General features: G+C 43.5%; 1 protein-coding gene across 4 annotated transcripts in view; it reads left to right on the top strand.

Moving 5' to 3' along the window:
* Positions 1 to 355: 355 nt before the first annotated feature.
* BACH2 (BTB domain and CNC homolog 2) overlaps positions 356 to 23,148 on the top strand; it is a 350,221-nt gene continuing 327,428 nt past the window's right edge. For 2 of the 4 annotated variants that reach the window (XM_064597882.1, XM_064597881.1), the window contains exon 1: positions 356 to 804. The gene's annotated coding sequence lies outside the window, so the exon portion shown is untranslated. The remainder of the gene's footprint in view (positions 805 to 23,148) is intronic. The other 2 variants (XM_064597884.1, XM_064597883.1) reach the window with 1 other exon arrangement.

Raw genomic sequence — 23,148 nt, 5'->3', positions numbered from 1 at the left:
CACCCCTCCCCACGTGCCACACCAGCCCTCACCACTCCCCCCTCCACACCACAAGCCCCCAACCCTTGCCTTTCACGGCCCTTGCGAGTCCCGAACAAGGCCGGACCCAGCCAGGCGGTCAGCCGGGCCGGTAGCAGGGGGATCTCCCCGCCGCGCGGCTGCACAAAGCGGGGAGTGCAGCGGCGGCTGAGGCGCGCCCCCTCCCGCGAGCCGGCCGAGCGCGCGCGCCCGCCCCCGCCCCTCGCCCCCCACCCCAGCCCCCGGAGCGCCATTCGCGGAGCGGCTTACGCTAGTCGCCAGGCGTACGGCGCCCCAGCGGCCGGGGAGGTGCGCTGCCCGGCTCCCGTAAAGTTATTGTGAATGGGGAGCGGGTGACGTCAGCGCCGAATGTCAACAATGTAGCGATTGAGAGTGTGGGCGTTCCGGGGAGAGCGCGAGCCGCGCGGCGCGGAGCAAACAGCGCCGAGCCGCCGCCGCCTCAGCAGCAGCAGCAGCGACCGTGCACACCCGGGCTGCGGTCTCAGCAGCGCTAACGTGAGCGCCCGCCGCCGCCCTCGCCACCCCGCCTGCCTACTCCCGCTGCCGCCGGGCTCTCGCTTTCTCTCCGGCCTCCCCTCGACCCTTCCCCTCCCCCTACCCGGCACACACGGGGGGCTGGGAGCGAGCTGCCATGTGATGCGCGTCCTCTCGGTGAGCTTTTGGTGACCCCCGAACCGCCCACCGCGCCGGCTCCCTGGAGGGGGCTGCAGGCTGGGAAGACGCTGGGAAGAGGAGGCGGAAAAGGACGCAAAGTTCTCTGGCGAGGTGAGTCCCCGACCCCGGGTTCCGGGCCCCGGCGCCGGGCGGGGCGGCGGGGCAAGTTTGCGGGGGGCGCGGGAGCGCGGGGCAGGCGGGGAGGCGTGGGGAAGCGGCGCGGGAAGGGAGCTGCGGCCGCCCGGCGCGCAGCCGCCCGTCGAGCGCCCGGCCCGCTTTTATGGCATTTTCTAGGAACGGGAAGGGGGTGGGAGCCGAGCCGGCGGACGCGCCACGGCGAATATGCGCTCTTTCGCCAGGCTGTTTACGGCAGGCGAGGCGGCATTGTATTTTGCTCGCGTCGACGGGTGTTTTGGAACAGCAGGGGGAGGAGGAGCAGAGGGTAATAAGTCAGGCGTGGGGAGGGCAGGCTGGAGGGAGGCGCGCGTCCGCGCGAGCCGGAGCAGCTGTCAGACCCACGGCCCTGTTCCCGGCCCCCAGCCCGCGATCCCAGCGCCAGGCCCGGCGGCCTCCTCCTTGCCCGCGGCGTCCGCGCCTGGGGCTGTTCCGCAGGGACTGCGGCCGCCGAGCCTTCGCGCTCAGCTGTCAGTCGCCGCTGGGTGGCTAGGACCTCCGCGACTGGCGCGGCATCAAAGCCCAAGTTTAGGGTCCCGGGAAGAGGCAAGCTGGGGGCCTCGCAGCGCAGACCGCGGGAAGCGCGCTGGGTGGAATCCCTCCTAGAGAATGACCGCGTTATCGGAATGCGTCCCTGGGAGCTCGAACCGCGGGGGCTCGTGCCTTCCGACTGGGAAACCTTGCACCTTCCTCCCCCCAAGATTCTACATGAAATCAAAGTGCAACACACACACACACACACACACACACACACACACCCTCTTTTTCCTCCCCACACTTCAGTCTCCAAGCTCCACCTAGGAGAGGAGTTTATCGAGGAGACGCCTCTCCACCTCCCCGCGCCAAGGCTCCCTGTGATCGCTCCGTACTCCTCTCACGGGTGGGTGTGCTCAGTAGCCCAGTGCGGTTGGAGAGGGCGGCGGGCGGCGCTCATGGACTACCCCAGCTGCCCGCGAGAGGGGACTCGAGTGAGCATCTCGTCCACCTCAGTCTGGCCGAGGATTTGCAGGAACTCTAACCGTGGGAGGAAGCAGGCAGGGCCGAGTGTATGCCTGTGAAAGGGGCCGCGCACCCTTGGCTTCGGGGGTTGTGGACGTGCCGGGTATTCCCGGCACCTTCTCGCGTGTAGGCGAGTTTGACAACTTGCGGGAAGTTCCGGTGTAGGCGCTGTTCCGATGGTTTTGTCTGTGGCCGGAGAAGGCGCGCCTCCCAGCTCTCGCGCCCGGTCACCGCGGTCGCTGCGACCAGTGGCCCCCGAGAAAGGGGAGGGACGAGGGCGCCCCACCCCCTACTGAGCCGCAGACTCCCGGCGGGCCCGCGGGTTCCTCAGTTTTCACCTTCACTGTCTAGGGCTGCAGGCGCACTCTGTGTGTAAATTTCATCTGTTGAGCGTATTTAACTAAAAAGGGTAATTACTTCAGATGAAAATCCCTGTCTGCCTAGTGGGAACCTTGGCGGAGATGATGCCTAATGAGATATTTTGCTTTTGTCTGTTTAGAGTAAAATTAGAGATGTTAACTCTGATAACGGTTTTCTCAGATCATTAAAATGTAACATGTAGGAAAGGCATGTCGAGCCGCGAAGCTCTAGCTGACGTGAAAGAAGCTGCGCGTGAAAGGCTGCCACTCTCACCGCGGAGAGGGCTATTTTGGTAAGGCAGCGGGCGTCTTGCTGAAAATGTGAGATGGCCCCACCCTGGTTCTCTGGCAGCTTCCGAGTAAATGGCATTTTTCATTCTTGCAGGTAGTAATAAACGTGAGTCAAAGTGACATCTTGTTAGAATTAGTCTTTAGTCTGTAAGAGAGATTGCTAAATTACAGTGTTGCGTTCAAACTGCTCCAGTCTGTCAGCATTTCCATTATAAATTCAGGTTTTCAGGAGTTTATAATTTCACCACAAAACTTGTGGTGGCTCAAGTGTTTTTCCCTTCCAGTGTTTTGGTTTAGACAATACACTGATTGCCCAATTCTGCCCTACTTGTTGTTCCTGAAACTTGGAATGTCATACACGGGGGGGGGGGGGGGGGGGGGGGATCCCCCAAAATGGAATACACGACCATGAAATGAAGTACTTTTGTTAGAACACACTTTATTTATGCAGAGCAATATTTTCATTTTGGATTTTGGAAGGCTTTAGGTTTGACATTTAGTAATCTTAAGTGTGTTGAGTTAATTCCTCTGGTATCTGTTGATTCTGCAGGTGGATCGAAATATCAGTTCGTATTGTATATGCCAGGATTACACGGAAAAGCATTCTCTTCATACATGTGTATGTCTGAACTCTCAGCTAAATTATGAATACCCGTTTTAGTTACTTTTCTGTTCTTTGTAGATTGAATGTGAGGATCTGCCATAGAGAAAGGAGTAAGGCAGAAAGGGAGGGAGGGAATCAGAACAACCCACTCTCCCCCTCCCCAATTCACTTTTCAGTATCACTAATGCCTGGGAGGAAACCATTTATTCTCTTTCTATTGAATCATGCCTTTGACTCAGTGTCTTCAGACAAGTCCCTTCCAGTGGCTCAACCTCTGGCTGCTGTATGAGGGGCTTAATTATTTGCAAACTGCCTTGAAATCCCTGGATGAAAGGCACTGCATAAGTGCAAAGTATTGTTATTCAGATATGGAATTTAATGATCCATTACAGTTCATCAGGAAATGCACTTTGCAGTGATGGTAGGAAACGTTTCCACCTGATAGAGGGTAATAATAACTGCTTAAAAGTAGGTTCAGATTACAGATGAGACAATTAACTCTAGCCATGTGCTCTTCAATTTGTTGCAATTCATTTTGTGATCAAAGTGAGTCGCAGAGAGCCAGATGGTCAGGTTCATGTTCAAATCTCTCCTAGGCCAGCCCTTCACTTCTGGGCCCACTGTCTGCACGCCGTCGGGACTTATTCATTAGCGCTTGTGAGCTGTTCTGCAGAATGTATGATCGGGGACTCCTGTGATGCCAACAAAAGGGCTCAGGCCTATCTATATTGTTGGGAGCAGTTTAATTTTACTTGGATTAACTCACGCTTAGTGTCTCTGGTATGGATCCAGCCTTAACAAGGGAGGAAAGAGATCCTAGAGGCTCTCTAGCTCAGCTGTGTGGCGCTTTCATTCCCCTACCTTTTGTACCTCAGATTTCAGGCAGTATGGTATCTGGCTTGTTGCAAATGCTGGCTTCGTTGCTGAATGAATGACAGAATACTTAGAGAAATAAATACCCTTCCTGTTTTGCAGAGGGGGTGTGGTGTACGACCAGCTTTGTGGGCATGTGCTTGCTCTGTTGCATCCTCCTCCCCTGCTCAGAAGGATCTCACACTTGGTTGAATCTTCTGTTGTTAATCGTCTTGAAATCCTTAATAATTCTTGAATTCAGAGCCCTTCATTTTCATTTTTCACTCTCCTGGTAAGGAGGGGGGCGTAGCATGAAGGGGCAGGCGACCACTACTTTGTCTCGGCTTCTTGTCATGGACTGTTGCCAGGTAGGAATGGGTGGGAATACTGGCTTTGTGTTACCATGTCATCTGATTTATCCAAGAGGAGCTGTTTATCTGGACTTTTACATGGAATTCTTAATTTTTAAATATTAGCTCAAAATTTTTTAAATGTTGGATGAAATACACAGTTGCTAGACCTGGCCTGCAGGCAGCCTGTCTTCTACCACTGAACCGGCTAAAACATCTTACTGTTTAATTTTTCTGTATATGGCTATTTTCTGAGTGCCTGGCACATAGTAGATGATCTATGAGTCTCCACCAAATAAATGGTTGTAGCCATCCAAAAAGTTGCAAGATGCAAGAAAAACAGAACTTGAAATCCACACTGAGTCCCCCTCAGGGATTGATAACTTTCTTTTTGAGAGAGAATGCAACATGAAAGGCCAGAGACTTAATACCATGGGCACCATGTAATCCTCTGCAGGTACATAATCCCATTGCTTTTGAATAACCTTGTTCTCTATGTAGTTGTTATTGACCAGATGGGGTAACTTGGCTATTTATTGCCTGAGGACCTACATGAGAAATTGACATTTGAAAACATCCACTAAAATAATAGCTATGATTTGTTGAATGCTCCTTATGTGCCAGAAACAGTGTTAACTAATTTACCTGTACATATCTCATTGACTCCTCAAAGCAACCCTGTGAAGTAGGCATCGTGCCCATTCTACAGAAGAGGAATTTTCTCATTTTATGTTGCAAAGAATTTCATCTGGATGCAGTGTGTGTTTTCTTGACTGCCTAAAGGTTTTTCCCCATCCTGTATACACAGTCCAGCCCTGAGTCAGTGACTAGGTGTGAGGTGGGGACCATAGTAAACAGAGGACATGGTTCCTACTGTCCTGTACAGGGAACAGAAAACAATACTAGATGCAACATCTTTGTCAAAACCTACGTTTATACAGCAAACACTGCATCTGCCTCTCTGTTCCTCCCCTTTTCCTAACTGGATGTTAAAGAAGCTCCAGTGACATAGGACCCTACCAGAGGCACTGGAGGATTGGAAGCCAGGGCTGGTTGTAAAAATTTGCATTTTGGGGGAAAAGAAGATAAACTTCTGGCTCCACTGGAGCCACGTTAGGCAAAGCAGCAGCAAGTCCTTGGGAATGACAGAAAATCACTCCTGTTTTGTCAGTGACAGCATATGACCTAGTCCTGGCCCATCTTTAAATTTTATGTAAATATTTACAAATTGTTCTTCTCCAAACTGAAACCTGCTGTGAACTAAATATTTTGTAAATTCAGATAGATTGCCCACAATATCCTTTTTTTTTTTTTTTGGTCTAAGACATTTCATAGAAAAGTAGTTTTCTTTGCCAATTCAGCATTTTTTTCTTTTATTTTTTCCCCTTTTCTTTTCTCTTTCTTTTTAATTTCAGATGTCAGTCTACCTAAAACTGAAACCTAATCTTACCATCAGCATGCTGCTCAGCTTCCCTAATGCTGGAAGTATCCTCAGAATCACTTCTCTGTCCTTTTCAAGGACCATTTCTTTTCTAAAGAATATGGAAATTGAACCTTGTCCGACTAGTGGCACTACTTCACAAATAAGGCAGGAATTTTGCCTTTGTTTTTCCTTTTTTCCAAAATAATAAATCTCCCCGATCTGAAAGCATTTCACGTACTCGTTCATTGTAGTCATTGGAATTACAGCCAAAATGTCTCTCAGTCTTCCCCAGTGACTTCATAATCGTCATTTCTCTAGCATATTCCCCTGGTTAACTTCTCTTTTGTTCCTTAGCCTGATAATAAATTGTCCTTTGGTTCTGAGATGTGTCATTTTCCTCCCTGACCTTTTGTGTGTCTCCTGAAGGCTGTAGGACACACTGCAGATGCCCCTGAGAGCTGGTGCTTGGTTGAGAGCGAGCTCCTGTCTTTGTGTCAGCTTTCATCTTTTCCTTCCCCAAGCATTTAAATCTCCACTGTCCAGTGCTCCCAGGCTTCTCGTAATTGTTTTCATTTGTTCCTGAGCCTGCAGCTAGCATGGGACAAACTCCAGGTTCATTTCAGAAGAAATCTTTTTGAGTTTCCTGGTCCTCCATCAATTGTAGTCTTGCATATCCTTCTCTTCTCTCTCCCCGGTCACTTTCCGCAGATGCTTCTGGAGTTTCCTCGGGACTCTCCATGAGTCTTGCTCAGAAGGCTTGGACTTTCACTTAGGAGTTTAAAGTTGGGAGAGGCCCAGGGTGGTTATTCCCATTCTATAAGTATGAAAACAAGGGGAAGGTGCATACTCAGCAAGTTTCCTTAGGATCCCAGTATCCACACACTATTAGCAGTTTTTATTTTCTTCCCATTCTGTATTTTCCTAAGTGAAAAACCACGTGGATGCAACTAAATGGGCCCAAGTGTTCAGAAGTGCCAGTCTTTAGAGATAGATGCCTCATTCATTCCATAAATAAACATATACTGAACATCTCTTATGTGGCAGGCATGGTGTTAGGTGATCATAGTGTTCATGGGGAGCAAACCCAGTCCTGGTCCCTGTCCTAGTGAAGAACGACATCAAGTAGGAGAGATGACAGGGCACCCGGGTGGCTCAGTCAGTTAAGCATCTAACTCTTCTCTGCTCATGATCTCAGGGTGGTGAGGTCAGCCTGCATCAGGCTCCGTGCTCAGCGGGGAGACAGAGCTTGCTTGAGATCCTCTCCCTCTCCTTCGGCCCCTCCCCCTGCTCGTGCTCTCTCTCAAATAAATAAATAAATCTTAAAAAAAAAAGTAGAGATGACATTAATTAGGTAGTGACAGATCACCCACTGCATGTTCTGTGAAGGAAGGTATTCCATGCAGCAGAGGGAATGGGGGGATTCCACCAGATTGGGAAGTTGGGGTAGCTCTCCCTGAGAAATTAATGGAGTGAGCTGCCATCAGGGCCTATCTGAAATTTGGGGCTTGCGGTTTCCTCATAGCCTCCTAATCCTATTAATTCACTACTATCTTTGGCCCTTTGGAGTATTGCATAAACCATGATATAACCCTTGGGGCCATTTTGGCAAATAATGGTTCCTGTATACAGAGTCCAGAATTGATTTATTTACCTGTGTCTTTAGAACCTGATAAAAACAGAATTGTTAATTGCCAAGAATACTGTTCATTTTCATACTTGGAAAGAAATTCAAGGTAGCATTTTTATTTTGAACCTATTTAGGGTCATTTTGACATTTAAATGATTAGAAGTTACACAGACATCCTTCCCAGTTGGCAGGTATGTGTGTGACCTAGGCAAGGATCGTTAGTGAAAATGTGACTCCAGCTTCTGTATGAAACCCCTGCTTAGCTCAGAGCAGGAAGGTTTCCAGCCTCTGAAGACCAAGAAGGATTATTTAGACTATTCTTAGCACAATTTAGGAGTTTTGACAGTATTTATTTTATTTTAAGGCATTTTTTTAAAAGATTGATTTATTTATTTTAGAGAGAGAGAGAATGAGCAGGGGGAGGGGCAGAGTCAGAGGGAGAGAGAGAATCCACAAGCAGATTCCCCGCTGAGCGCAGAGTCTGACTTGGGCCTTGATCCGAGGGCCCTGAGATTATGACCTGAGCCAAAACCAAGAGTTGGTGGCTCAGTCCGTTGAGTATCTATTTAAAACAAACTACTATATTGTATGCTAAAACTCTTTTTCTTTGATAATAGCTAACCTATGTTGGGAGCTTCCTCTGTGTGTTACTCATATTAACTCATTTAATCCTTGTAACAACCCAGAACTAGGTGTGATCATTAGAAGCTAAGGCACAGATGTCACCCAGCTAATGAGGGGTAGAGCTGGGATTGGAAACTAGGTGTCTTATGCTAGAGCCTCTTCCCTTAACCACCATGCTTTTCTGTGCCCCCACCCACTCTCCCCTCCCCCTGCCTTTCCTTTTTGCTCTCTAGCAGTTCTCAGAAGTGGAAATATAGGCCAACTCACTCAGCAATATTGGATTATTTTGTTGATGTCTCTCTGAAAGATAAAATTGAAAAATAATGTGCCAGTGAACTCGAATGAATATATCTTCTGTCTCTCATATGATTCATTTTCTAGTAATTTCATTCCTCAGGTTTAATTGTCCATTTGGGGATCAGAGAACAGAAGTGGTGACATAAAGACCAAAGAAGAGCTAGATAAAGAACATGAATCCCATGGCTCTGTCCCCAGGATTTTCTTGTAGTTCAAGCTTCTACCTTTTGTTAAGTAAAGACTTTGTTTTTAGCTTTTTTTTTTTTTTTTTTTTTTTTTTAATGAGGTAGGAAAGGTGAAAGAAACCATTCCTATACTAGGTAGATTATTCTACTGAGGTGGAAGAATTTCATGCGGAACCAATTCCATTAGAGCTCCTAATTAGAAATATTATCTACTAGTAACAGATAAAAGCAGGTAACCTTTGCTCTCATTCTGGTCAATTTCAGGAAGAGATTATCTTGCCAGATTAGCATGTTGCAACTCTCAACTGGGGATTTGAATGGTTTTAAAGGACTCAGCGAGGCAGTTGGTTTGGCAGTGACCCTGATTATCTCAGGTTTGCAGGGTCACTGTTGAGAATGCTGACTCAGCTCTGCCCTGGGACGGACATCCAAGTTGTCTTCCTTAGTCAAGAGGCATTATTCTTGGGAGCTGCTAGAACATCAAGCATACATTTGAAGCCCAATTTGGAAAATGATCTAGTATATGAATGTATTGTGCTTATTTTTCAGTATTTAGTTCAAATTTTGGAGGTGGCTAAATGAGGAGATGCTTAGTGTGTCACTGTTGGAGGTTTTAAGTGATTAAAAAAATCAAGCAGATGAGTGCATAAAGATTTCTATGCAAACAATGATGAGCTTAAATTAAAGCTGCTGATTTCGTGTGAGAATTACTTGCATTGATTTGCAGAATATATGGGTTCAAGATTCCATATTATGCAAATGAATGAGCCCTGAAGAGTCAAACTGGAAAAAAAAAATGAAATTAACTATAAAGATATTATTACCCATTCAGCAAGAAGAAAATGTAGACATACTTAGAGTTAACCCTTACTTCTCATCCATCTCCTCGGGAAGATCAGTGTCAGGGATGATGATCTTTTCTGCAGTTGTAAAGCTAGGCAAGGTTTGCTATCAGTTCTTCACTATCTTCTTTCCCATTCTTCTGCACTCTGCGGCCTTTCAGCCACCAGTGCCCTTAACTAGTCCCCTGGTTCCCTTTCAAAACCAATCTCAGAAAGGGATTTTATGAAACCAATTTTACTAGGATGTAAACAACAGCATTTCTAGTATCATTACTTCTTTCTGAAGCATCAGCATATTAATAGGAGACAAAGCCAAAGAAGTGAAATTCTGTAGATGGAAATGTTAAGATTTCACACACTCGTAAACCGGTTGTTGGAGGACATTTCTGAGTGAAGGGAGGGCTGTTTATAAATCCAACCCTGGATAGAGGATATACATAAGCAGAGGATAAAAACCACTGTAATATTAAAAATGAAAAGGGCCGATGATTTTTAATGTTATAATAATTATATTTGTCAGTGAATACCACCTTCCTTCTGCGAAACACTGGATCTGATCACACAAACCTGTGTGACAAGATGGTGTGTTATTTGACATTTCAACAGAGCTTCAAGGAAAAGCCACTTGGTTTATAATTAGGAATTTTTGTTATTTTAGTAGCAGTGAACCCAAAATACTCTATTATCCTTAAGTGTTCAATTTTAGGAGAAAAAAAAAGCAGTGGACCCCACTCAACTGCCTCCCTACCCTATTTTGTTACTAAAACTTGAGTTGATACATTTACAAATCGACATGCCCTAAGCTATTAGCATGGTGCTGACATCTGGATGTTCGGAGAAGTTGACTGACTAATGAAGCCGTGTTTATTTTAGATAGACATGCTGCCTGCTAAGAACCCAGTTGTGGAGTCTCAACTGCCTTGCCTAGCACCCCTTCCCCAAGGCAAACTACTCCAGCAACCATGCTATGTTGAGTTGATGGCGCCATCTAGTGCCTATCTGTGGAACTGTCCTGCTGGACATTTCCTTTGCTGTATAGGTCGGATCACTGAGCAGCTGGGTGGAAGAGGAACCTTTTCTGGGAGTTCACCGTCTAGTGGGGGACCTTTCTCTAATTCCTACCCCTCCTCTGTCTTCGTTGTTTAGTTATACCTCCGTGCCTTCTTTTCTCCCTGAGTCCATTTCCTTCTGTTCCTCAATCACTAGTATCCCCTTTTTGTAGCCATTCTCCCTTCTATTTTTCTCTTCCAATTATTGGTCATTTTTTTTTTTAAGCCAAAAAAAAAAAAAAAATCAGTGCTCACAACTGATAAATATAAAGATTTTTTAAATGTTACATTATGCCAAAATAAGAGAATGCCTTGCATTTTAAAGTGAAATTAATCATTTAAACCATGTTAAAAGAACCAGAGTGAAACCAAAGACCAAATCCAAAAGTCTTATTTAGAAGGCTGTCCCCTTATCTTCCTCTAATTGATGCTTCCTCAAACACAGTCAATCAGGAGGCTTTTTTCGTTTTTAATTGGTTTTGGAACTATTGTTATAGTACTATTTTCTCTTTTTAAGTTGCAAATTTAACCTCTCACTTGTATTTTACCTTCGAGACAGTTTCATGGACTGTCCTGGAACACTGTCTCACTAGCATGGTATAGTCTCTATGGGAAAATGCATTCTGAGTTCCAGAAAACCAGTTTTCCTGTAGATTTTTGGGTCCTGTATTAGATGAGAGACCAGAGATGAAAGACGTGTAGGACAAACGTGAGATGTAATTATAACATTGTGGGATCTGAATTAGTGTACAGGTTTAAGTCTCCCACATCAAACAGTGAATTTTAAATTTCCACTATTTTGTTAAGCATCTTGATATTGTGGGTATGAAAGTAAGTCCCCTCTGAAAAACAGGAACTGTGCTGGTCTGTTACCAGTTTTTGTGGTCAGTAGGGCAACTATTTTGATTTTTCAGAAGGCAGGAAAAGCAGTTAAATCCAGTTAAAATTAAAACCAGTTAAAAGTAACTGGCTTGTAAGATTTGAATGCAGCTGTTCCACACATCACAACACTGAGAGTGAGCTGTTTGTTTATCACCACTATTCATTATTATGATCGTTGCTCCTTTTGGAGCAGTGGCGTATAGATTATTTGTATTTTTGGTCTAACCTTGGAAAATAGAAGGGTCGAGAGGTTCCTGTTTGCTAATTTGCATGTACCTTGTTTTGATTTTTGCTGGGTAGGTGTGTGCACCTTATGTATGCAAGAGTAATTTAGCATGTCAGCAGTTTCCTACCAGAATCGCTTGCTGACTCACGAAGCTGATGCGGCACTCAGCTGGCCGCACTGTAAACTGCCCACAGTACCATGCTGCCCTTGCAGAGCACCCGGGCAGGTGAACGACAGGCAGGCTGTTTTCAGATCTGCAGTCACTGCTGAGCTGGGTTCCCTTCTTCCAGCAGCCAGTCAGAGCCTTCCGGTTGCAGGGTAGAATATTGGGCATCTTTCTACCTTTGCAGAGACTGCGTAAGAACCATGGCACTTCTGGGACTCTCTCAGGAGAATGGATTTTTTGCTTCATTTAAATTTTCTGGGGATCTTTAAGGGGAGAAGGGTAAGGGGATGATATTAAGGGGAAAGGTATATGCTGTTATTTCTTCCTTAGCACTAAAAGGAACTCTCATAAACCTTTAACATAGGTTTTCTTGGTGTAACTGAAACCTGACCTAGTTCTCCCTCCGGGAAGGAGCATGTGCCTTGAGTGGGGAAGTAGGGGAGTGGGTGCTCAGTGGCTAGCCTGACATGGTTTTGTGTGGTTCGAGCCCTTAAGTGATGACAGAGTTTGTATATATCTGTTGCATGTTATTAAGGTTATAAAACAAAACAAAACAAAAAAACAACAACCTGACCTCAGGTCATTTTAAATCTGGTGTGTGTTTTCAAAGATGGTTTCACTGTTTGTTTTTGGAGTTCAGTTCTGCTTATTTTCATCGGAAAGTGTGAAATGTTACTTTTTTGAGGTTTCTAAATAAACTTCCTTTTATAGATACAAGTTGATCAAATCATCCTAACCTGTCTTGAGAAGGATGAATAACTTGAGATCAGCTGGGGAAGGGAAGCTTTGCACATCCTTGAGTTCTCCTTTTTTTTCTTTCTTTCTTTCTTTCTTTCTTTCTTTCTTTCTTTCTTTCTTTCTCTTTTCTTCTCTTCTCTTCTCTTCTCTTCTCTTCTCTTCTCTTCTCTTCTCTTCTCTTCTCTTTTCTTTTTAGCTTCAGTAAGCATTCTGATGCAGCTTTGACCAGTAATAAAGAAAAAGCCAAGCCACAGTGACTGTGTGTAACATGATGTTGATGGAAGTTCTTGGTTTCCGCCGATACAAATGACTCATCAGTATCAATAGAATTGTGACTTCTAATAATAACACAGTGCAAGACCTTCACAACATGTGGTTTTAGCCCTAGCTGTTAGTGAAAGGTTGGAAAATATTAGTTTGAGCTTTTTTTTTTTTTTTCTGATCTCATGATTTCACCCAAGTATAAAGTTGTTTTTTGTAGGTGTGATGATCACACTATTGTTTTTTCATCTTAGTGTTTTTAGTTTCATTATGACCAAGTAGCCAAAGTCAGATCATTTCATCGTTTAGAAATCTGTGTAGTAAGCATCTCCTGTCAGGGGCTGTGTTTTGAGGGAAATGTGGCCGAAAAGCAAATCCTCTCTGAACAGAGAAAGGAAAAAACCGGTACCTACTACAGTCCACAGAGCTGCTTGCCTCCTACACAGCGTCTACTATGGAGGGCTGTGGTATTGCTGACTAGCCCTATTGCCCTGTGAGTCATTGTCAAAGGATTCCAAGAGGAAGGTTAACAGAAAATGCGAGTCAGAGGAAACAGCCAAGTGGAGAAGGGGCACTTATCGCAGGAGGAAGGGCCTGGCCTCATTTCCATGGCCAGGGGGCTGCCTGGGAGACCCTGAACATCATGGGGAGGTCCCAGCTGTGTTCACACAGTACAGCCTATTGACTTGCATCTGTGTATGTGAGCGTTCTTGTTTTCCTGTTTAGTTTTGCTTTGTTTCGCCTGTAGTTTGGCCAGACCGTTCAGGATCATTATCTTGACCACAGCAGTCTGACCCAAGAGCCTTTCCTTTTTGCATTTTGTAACGCAGGCAGCTGAATTTCTAAAATTTCTAGTTTTTTCTTTCTAAACGTCATCTTTAGAAATGTTCCGTCGTTTGTTTCCTAGTTACTTTTGCTGTGTTAGCCTTGATCTGGGAAATAAACGCTTAAGAAGCAACACACCGGTAGAATTTTACTAGCTCAAATTTTGTGTCCGTCTTGCCTCTTTCATACTTCATTTTAGACAGATTTTTTTTTTTTTTTTTTTTTTGTCTCCTGCCATCTTCTCAGCATTTGGGGATTTTAATACTAATACCTCCCTGTTAACGCTTTTACCCTTGTGTCTTGATATCCTGTGGAGTTTCCTTTTGGGCCTCTTTTACTTTCCCTCTTGGCAAGTATTTGCCTTTCTTTCTCTCTGTGAGCACTCACCTCTTCTCACTTGTTCTCTTAGATTCCATTTGCTCCTGCCTGATGCCCATGCCCCTTTCTCACACCGTTCTTGTACAGACCCTGGCATGCACACACACATGAAATGCATAATTACATACTTACATGCACGCCCACGTGTGCACACATGCACCTACACGCTCCTCCTCTCTGACCCTGGTCTCTTGCTTGCAGAGACCCCTGCAGTGGCCTCAGCTGCTGCTGTTGTTCTTCCTTGCCAGCAGCCTGTTTCTGGAAAGGGATGTTCAGGTGGGAAGGAAATCAGCAGGGGAGCCAGAACTGGCTTCCTCCCTGCTACTGAGAATGCATCCTGGGAAGGAGGCTGGATTTTGAGGAACCAGGAAGAGGCCCAAGGGAGGCCCCAGGTTTAGAAGCCAGGCCGGAGATAGGCTAGGCTCAGGGAAATGGGCAAAGGAAGATAAGAGGTTGAGATGGCTCTGCCACCCAACTATAATTTTGAGAATCCCGATGGTGTTGGAAATGCCTCTGGATGGGGTGGGGTAGCTGAGAGAATTAAGGGGAGGAAGAGGCCCAGAACCCAGAGTGTGAAAGAGGACTGGAATATTGGAATTGCCATCTGGCTGTTAATATGCTTGTACGGCCTGGTCGGTCTGTGGGAACAGGCAGGAGAGTGCGTGGGACCCACAGTAAGGAGTAGCTCTCCCTCTGCAGCCTCAGGCTCTCTCCCATCCCTGAAGGGAGGCCTTCCCTCACACCCGGTGGAGCGCAGGGACCGCCTTCCTTCTCAGGTGCCTCACCCCTTTCCTTTCCTTCCTTTTCTCCAAAGATTTTATCACCTTCTGACATCCTATATGTGTGGCTTGCTTGTTTATTGTCTCTCTCCCTCACTATGACATAAGCTCAGGGGCTATTGTTTCCTGGGGTCACTGTGGTAGTCTCAGTACCTGGGAAAGTGTCTGGCACTCGGGGTGTTCAATAAATATGTATTTGTTGAATGAATGAATGAATGAATGAACTCATTGACTTCCCCTCTTTAAAAATCATCTATGCTTCTTGCTGCCTCCTTGGCAGAACATTTAAAGCTTCTCATAACCATCCCCACCTCCCACTTCAGGTGTCTTTTTTTTTTTTTTTTTACCAGTGTTTCCTTCGTGTGGAACTTCAGTTAAATGCCTCTTAAGCCAACTTATGTTTTTATTTTGTACAGTTTCCTAATGTATGAGTTATGTATGTTGACTCAAGTTTTTAAAAATTTTCCTAAAATTACTTCTTAGACAAATCAGTACTTATTGAGAACTTGCTCTTTGTGGAGAATCTGTTAGGCACAGGATATGATTTGTGGGATTCAATATCAGTATAAAATATGGTCCCTGTCTATAGGGAAGTTGTTTTATCTTGGAAATGACACATATAAACATGAAGCATTTGAAGTACAGTGCATGATAATATGTGATCAAGGGCCGGAATGAATAATAGAGGTAAGTGTGGTAGGAGTTGGAGAAAAGAGTCAGCAAGGATTGGAGGACTGGGAAACTTTAAAAGGAGGAGCTGGATCTGTATATGTCCTGAAAATATTTGGGAATTTGCTGAAATGGTCTTTAATTCCCTAGTTGGTACCTTCAGGATTTTATAGATGTCAGGTTTATGAGCTTTATTGTCCATATCGATATCCCTTTCTTTAAAGATTTTTTTTTTTTTTTTTTTTGACACACAGAGAGAGATAGTGAGAGCAGGAACACAAGCAGGGGGAGTGGCAGAGGGAGAAGCAGGCTCACCGCTGAGCAGGGAGCCCGATGCGGGGCTCGATCCCAGGACCTTGGGATCATGACCCGAGCAGAAGGCAGGCGCTTAACGACTGAGCCACTCAGACGCCCCTTGATATCCCTTTCTTGACCATTCTTAAGATGTAATGAATGGGGGTGCCTGGGTGGCTCAGTCGGTTAAGTATCTGACTCTTGGTTTCAGCTCAGGTCATGATCTCATGGGTTGTGAGTTTGAGCCCTACATCAGGCTCTGAGCTCAGCAGGGAGTCTGTTTGAAGATTCTCTTCTCTTCCCCTCCCCCATTCATGTACATGCATGCTCTCTCTCTCTCTAAAATAAATCAGTAAATCTTTTTTTAAAAAGATGTAATGAAGGGAGGAATATGAAGGATTCTAAATGCAAACATGCAAAATTCTCATATAATAGTACAAGAAGTTTAAAATGTATGAGGAGGGCGCCTGGGTGGCTCAGTTGGTTAAGCGACTGCCTTCGGCTCAGGTCACGATCCTGGAGTCCCAGGATCGAGTCCCGCATCGGGCTCCCTGCTCAGCAGGGAGTCTGCCTCTCCCTCTGACCCTCCCCCTTCTCATGTACTGCCCCCCCACCCAAATAAAAATAAATAAAATCTTAAAAAAATAAATAAATAAAATAAAATGTATGAGGAGTCCGTACCTTTCACTGAAAAAAATGTGCATAGAACTTCTGTTCGCTAACACAGACCTTTTGGGAAAGGTGGGAGAATAGAATCCCAAGCTTACCTTGTCCCACAGACACACTGAGGCAACAACTACATTATGCAGCTAACTCTGAAAACAACCTGAAGACTGGCAGAATGTATCTTCCACAACTAACTGTAGAGAAGAGGCCACATCAAAAAGGGTAGGAGGGGTAGAAATGTGGTTAGGAACCAAACCCTTGGCACAACTAACTACAAACAGGAGGGATGACATAAGCAAGGGGGATCAGACTTCACACTGGCCACCCCTGGCCCAGGACCTGCACTGGACAGATAAGTCCCTCATAACATCTAGCTTCAAAAATCAGCAGGCTTAACTCTGGGAGCTTTTTTTTTTTTTTTTAAGATTTTATTTATTTATTTGACAGAGACACAGCGAGAAAGGGAACACAAGCAGGGGGAGTGGGAGAGGGAGAAGCAGGCTCCCCACTGAGCAGGGAGCCCGATGCGGAGCTTGATCCCAGGACCCCAGGATCATGACCTGAGCTGAAGGCAGACGCTTAAGGACTGAGCCACCCAGGCACCCTCTGAGAGCTTTTAAAAATCAGCAGGCTTAACTCCGGGAGAACCGAAGGGTGATAGGAAATGGAGTCCCTGCCCTTCAAGAGCCAGAATGTTAAATAACTCAGCCTGAGACATAGCACAGAAGTAGCAGTTTGAAAGCCCCAGCGATATACTTGAAGGAGGTTTATTGATTAATCTCAGAATGTGTGCCAGAGGGGCAGGGATCTGCAGGAGATTTCTCTGGAAACAAAAGTGCTAGCAGGCACCATTTTTCTAGCCCTTCTTCAGCCTAGGTAACCAGACACTTGTAGGAGCCAACCAGTTCTAACATTGTCCATCTACCTTGCTAGCACCGTGAGCCCCACCCTGGCATTCTCCTGCAGACCTGCCCCACCCAGCCTATCTACTTCAGCAGGCGTCCCTCCAAAGTGGCTACTGCTTCATCACACCTGGTAGGCAGCCCCAGCTGAGATTGATGCCTTTCCAAAGTGACTGCTGCCTTGGGAAGGAGGGAGATAACCCCACACCCCAGCAGGCCTATAGTTCCTGCAGCCAAGCCTCTTAGCTGGCTGTGCAGGGAGCAAGCCCTGCCCTTCAGTGTGCCTGCAGCTGTAGCAGAGAGGCTAACTGCATACAGGCTGAGTGCCAGCTCTGTCCACCAGTGAGCCCACAGCCGCCACAGCCAAGCCTCTTAACAGTCAGGGAGAAAACCCTGTGCAGTGTATCCACAGTGGGAAAAGCAAGTCATTACAGCCAGCTGGGCTGAAAGCAGCTCAACCTCAACAGGAGGGAACATTCAGTCCACACAGGGGCCACTTTTAGAGCACCTCGTTCTGATGATGGGGCGGGGGGGATTTGCTACAGGGCACCATAGGACCTCTTTTAGACAAGGAGAGTAGTTGACCTACCTAATACATAGAAACAAATGCAGAGAGTTAGAGGAAATGAGACAAAGGAATATGTCCCAAATGAAAGAACAAGACAAAGTCACAGTACAAGAGCTGAATGAAACAGAGATAAGCAATATGCCTCATAAAGAGTTCAAAGTAATTGTCATAAAGATAGTCCCTGGATTGAGAAAAGATTGGGTGAACTCAGAACTTCAACACAGAGACAGAAAATATAAAAAAGAATCAATCAGAGCTGAAGAATTCAATAACTGAAATGAGAAATTACTCTAGAGGAAATTAATAACAGATTAGAGGATGCAGGAAAACAAATCAGCAATCTGGAAGAAGGGTAATGGAAAGCAACCCAGCTGAACAGCAAAAAGAAAAAGGAATAATAAAAAATGAGAAAAGGTTAAGGGAACTCTCTAACATCATCAAGTGTAATAGCATTCACATTATAGGGATTCCAGAAGAAGAAGAGAGAGAGAAGGGGACAGAAAACTTATTTGAAGAAATAAGAGCTGAAAACTTTCCTAATCTGAGGAAGGAAACAGACATCCAGGTCCAGGAAGCACAGATATTCCCTAATGAGATGAATTCAAGGAGGTCCACACCAAGACACATAATAATTAAAATGGTTAAAAGTAATGATAAGGAGAGAATCTTAAAAGCAGCAAGAGAAAAGTTACATTCAAGAGAAACCCTATAGTGCTCTTGGCTGATTTTTCAACACAAGCTTTAAAGGCTAGAAGAGAGTGGTATGACATATATTCAAAGTCCTGAAAGGAAAAAAACCTACACAACCAAGAATACTCTACTTGGTAAGGCTATCATTCAGAATTGAAGGAGTGATAGTTTCCCATACAAACAAAAGAGTTCATTACCACTGAACCAGTCTGATAAGAATGTTAAAGGGAATTCTTTAAGTGGAAAGAAAAGGCCATAACTAGAAGTAAGAAAATTAACTTACTATCAATAAGGAAATATATCAGAAAGGAAATATGTAGTAAAGGTGGTGGATTAATTACTTATAAAGTCAGTATGGAGATTAAAACATAAAATTAGTAAAATCAATTATATCTACAAAAATTAATCAGGGAATATGCAAATTAAAAAGATGTAAAATATGACATATACATAAAACATGGAGGAGGAGGAGAAAATGTAGTGCTTTAGAATGTGTTTGAACTTAAATGATCATCAGTTTAATATAGACTGCTATACACATAGGATGTTATATGTGAACCCAATGGTAACCACAAATCAAAACCCTATAATAAATGCACAAAAAATAAAGAGAAAGGAATCCAAGCATAACACTAAAGATGGCCATCAAACCACAAGGGAAGAGAGCGAGAGAAGAAAAAACAGAAAAGAACTACAAAAACAGCCAGAAGGGGCGCCTGGGTGGCTCAGTCGTTAAGCATCTGCCTTCGGCTCAGGTCATGATCCCGGGGTCCTGGGATCAAGCCCCGCATCGGGCTCCCTGCTAGGCGGAAGCCTGCTTCTCCCTCTCTCATTCCCCCCCCAACTTGTGTTCCCTCTCTTGCTGTGTCTCTCTCTGTCAAATAAATAAAATAAAATCTTAAAAAGAAAACCAAAAAGCAGCCAGAAAACAATGAACAAAATGGCAGTAAGTACATACCTATCAGTAATTACTTTAAATGTAAATGGACTAAGTGCTCCAATCAGAAGAATGGATGACTGAATGGTTAAAAAACAAAACAACAACAACAAAAAAGACCCATCTATATGCTGTCTACAAGAGACTCACTTCAGACCTAAAGACAGACTAAAAGTAAAGGGCTGGGAAGAGATAGTCCATGCAAATAGAAGGAAAAAAAAGCCAAGGTAGCAGTAAGACAAAATAGACTTTAAAATAAAAACTGTAGCAAGAGACAAGAAGGGTATTATATAATGATAAAGGGATCCATCCAACAAGAGGATGTAACAATTGTAAATAACTATGTATCCAACAAAGGAGCACCTAAATATATAAGGCAAATATTAACAGACATAAAGGGAGAAATTGACAGTAATAGAATAATAGTAGGGGATTTTAACACCCCAGTGGAGAGATCATCATCAGTGGACAGTTCATTCAGACAGAAAAGCAATAAAGAAACAATGGCTTTGAATGACACATTAGATGGACTTAACAGATATATTCAGAACATTCAAGTGCCCTGGAACATTCTCCAAGATAGATCACATGTTAGGCCACAAAATAAGTCTCAATAAATTTAAGAAGACTGAAATCATACCAAGCATCTTTTCTGACCACAATGGTATGAAACTAGAAAGCAATTACAAGAAAAAAATCTGGAAAAAACACAAACATGGGAGGCTAAACAGCATGCTATTAAACAACAAATGGATCAATGAAGAAATCAAAGAGGAAATAAAAAAATATCAAAAACTAATGATGTACTATATGTTGGCTAACTGAATTCAAATTAAAAAAAAAAAAAATACATGGAGACAAATGAAAGTGAAAGCACAATAGTCCAAAATCTTTGGGATGCAGCAAAAGCAGTTCTAAGATGGAAGTTTATAATGATACAAAAACCTACCTCAGGAAACAGGAAAAATCTCAAATGAGCAATCTACCTTATAACTAAAGAAACTAGAAAAAGAACAAACAAAGCTCAAGATTAGTAGAAGGAAGGAAATAATAAAGATCAGAGCAGAAATAAATGAAATAGAAACTAAAAAAAAAAAAAAATAGAAAAGATAAATGAAACCGAGAGCTGGTTCTGTGAAAAGATAAGCAAAATTGATAAACCTTTAGCCAAACTCATCAAAAAAAAAAAAAAAAAGAGAGAGGACTCAAATAAGTAAAATCAGAAATGAAGGAGGAAAAATAACAACTGACACCACAGAAATACAAAGAATTATGAGAGAATACTATAAGAAATTTTATGCCAACAAATTGGACAACCTAAAAGAAATGAATAAATTCCTAGAAACCTCCAATCTTCCAAAACTAAATCAGGAAGAAATAGAAAATATGAACAGACCAATTACTAGTAACAAAGCTGAATTGGTATTAAAAAAAACTCCTAACAAATAAGACTCCAGGACCAGGTGACTTCACAGGTGAATTCTACCAAACATTTAAAGAAGAGTTCATGTCTGTTCTTCTCAAACTATTCCAAAAAACAGAAGAGGAAAGGAAATTTCCAGATTCATTCTACAAAGCATTACCCTGATACCAAAACCAAAGACATGACAAAAAAGGAAAATTACGCATCAGTATTCCTGATGAACATAGATGCAAAATTCCTCACCAAAACATTGGCAAATTGAATTTAAAAAATACGGTAAAAGGATCATTCACTGTGATCAAGTGGAACTTATTCCTGGGATACAAAGGTTGTTAAATATTCACAAGTCAGTCAACGTGATACATCGCATTAACAAGAGGAAGGCTAAAAACCATATGATTATCGCAGAAGATGCAGAAAAAAGCATTTGATTAAATTCAACATTTGTTCTTGATAAAATCTCTAAACAAAATGGGCTTAGGGGAACTACTTTGACACAATTAAGACCATATATGAAAAATCCATAGCTAACAGCATATTTAATGGTGAAAAACTGAAAGTATTTCCTTTAAGACCAAGAACAAGACAATGATATCCACTCTTACCACTTTTATCCAACACAGTGCTATAAGTCCTAGCTGCAACAGTCAGACAAGAAGAAGAAATAAAAGGTATCCAGATTGGTGAGGAAGAAGTAAAACTCATCATTTGCAGATGATATGATACCATAGATAGAAAAGACTAAAGACTCCACCCAAAAAACCCCAAAACTGTTAGAACTAATAAGTGAATTTAATAAAGTTGCAGGAATAAAAATATACAGAAATCTGTTGTGTTTCTGTACACTGATAATAAAGTAGCAGAGAGGGAAATTAAGAAAACAATCCCATTACAGTTGCACCAAAAAAAACAAACAGACTTAGGAATAAATTTAACCAAGGAGGTGAAAGACCTATCCTCTGAAAACTATAAACATTGATGAAAGAACTCGAAGACAACACAAACAAATGGAAAGACATGCCATGCTCATCAACTGGAAGAATTAATATTGTTAAAATGTCCATACTGCCCAAAGCAATCTACAGATTTAATGCAATCCCTACCAAAATACCAATAGCATTTTCCATAGAACTAGAACAATTAATCCTAAAATTCATATGGAACCACAAAAAATTGAGTAGCTAATGCAATCTTTTTTTTTTTTTTTAAGATTTTTTGTTTATTTTTTAACAGAGAGAGAGACAGCGAGAGAGGGAACACAAGCAGGGAGAGTGGGAGAGGGAGAAGCAGGCTTCCCGCCAAGCAGGGAGCCCGGTGTGGGACTCGATTCCAGGACCCTGGGATCATGACCTGAGCCGAAGGCAGACACTTAATGAATGAGCCACCCAGGCGCCCCAAGCTAATGCAATCTTGAGAAAAAAAGAACAAAGCTAGAGGTATCACAACCCTAGATTTCAAGATACACTGCAAAGCTGTAATAATCGAAACAATATGGAAAGGGCACAAAAATGGACACATAGATCAATGGAACAAGATAAAGAGCCCAGAAACAACCCACACTTACATAATCAATTAATCTATGATAAAGGGGGCGCCTGGGTGGCTCAGTCGTTAAGCGTCTGCCTTCGGCTCAGGTCATGATCCCAGGGTCCTGCGATCAAGTCCCACATCGGGCTCCCTGTTCGGCGGGAAGCCTGCTTCTCCCTCTCCCACTCCCCCTGCTTGTGTTCCTGCTCTCGCTATCTCTCTCTCTGTCAAATAAATAAATAAAATCTTAAAAAAAAAATCTATGATAAAGGAAGCAAAAATACACAATGTAGGAAAAGACAGTCTCTTCAATAAATGATGCTGGGAAAACTGGACGGCTACATGTAAAAGAATGAAACTGGACCACTTTCTTACACCATACACAAAAATAAACTAAAAATGGACTAAAGACCTAAATGTGAGACCTAAAACCATAAAACTCCTAGAAGAAAACATAGGCAGTAGACTCTTGGATATCAGCCTTAGCAACATATTAATGGATATTTCTCCTGAAGCAAGGGAAACAAAAGTAAAAATAAACTATTGGGACTAAATCAAAAGAAACAAACAAAAAACTTTTGCATAGCAAAGAACACCACCAACAAAACAAAAAGGCAAACTACTGAATGGGAGAAGATATTTGCAAATGATATATTTGATAAGGGGTTACTATCTAAAACATATAAAGAATTTATACAACTCAACACCAAAAAACAACCAATTCAGTTAAAAAATGGGCAGAGACAGGGGTGCCTGGCTGGCTCAGCCAGAAAGGCATGCGACTCTTGATCTCAGGGTTATGAGTTTGAGCCCCATGTGGGATGTAGAGATTACTTGAATAAACAAAA

The sequence above is a fragment of the Mirounga angustirostris genome, unplaced genomic scaffold (genome assembly GCF_029215605.1).
Source record: "Mirounga angustirostris isolate CCGP_5_RB_7025 unplaced genomic scaffold, mMirAng1.0.hap1 SCAF_8, whole genome shotgun sequence".
Classification (NCBI taxonomy): domain Eukaryota; kingdom Metazoa; phylum Chordata; class Mammalia; order Carnivora; family Phocidae; genus Mirounga; species Mirounga angustirostris.
This window is presented reverse-complemented; position numbering and strand designations above follow the sequence as displayed.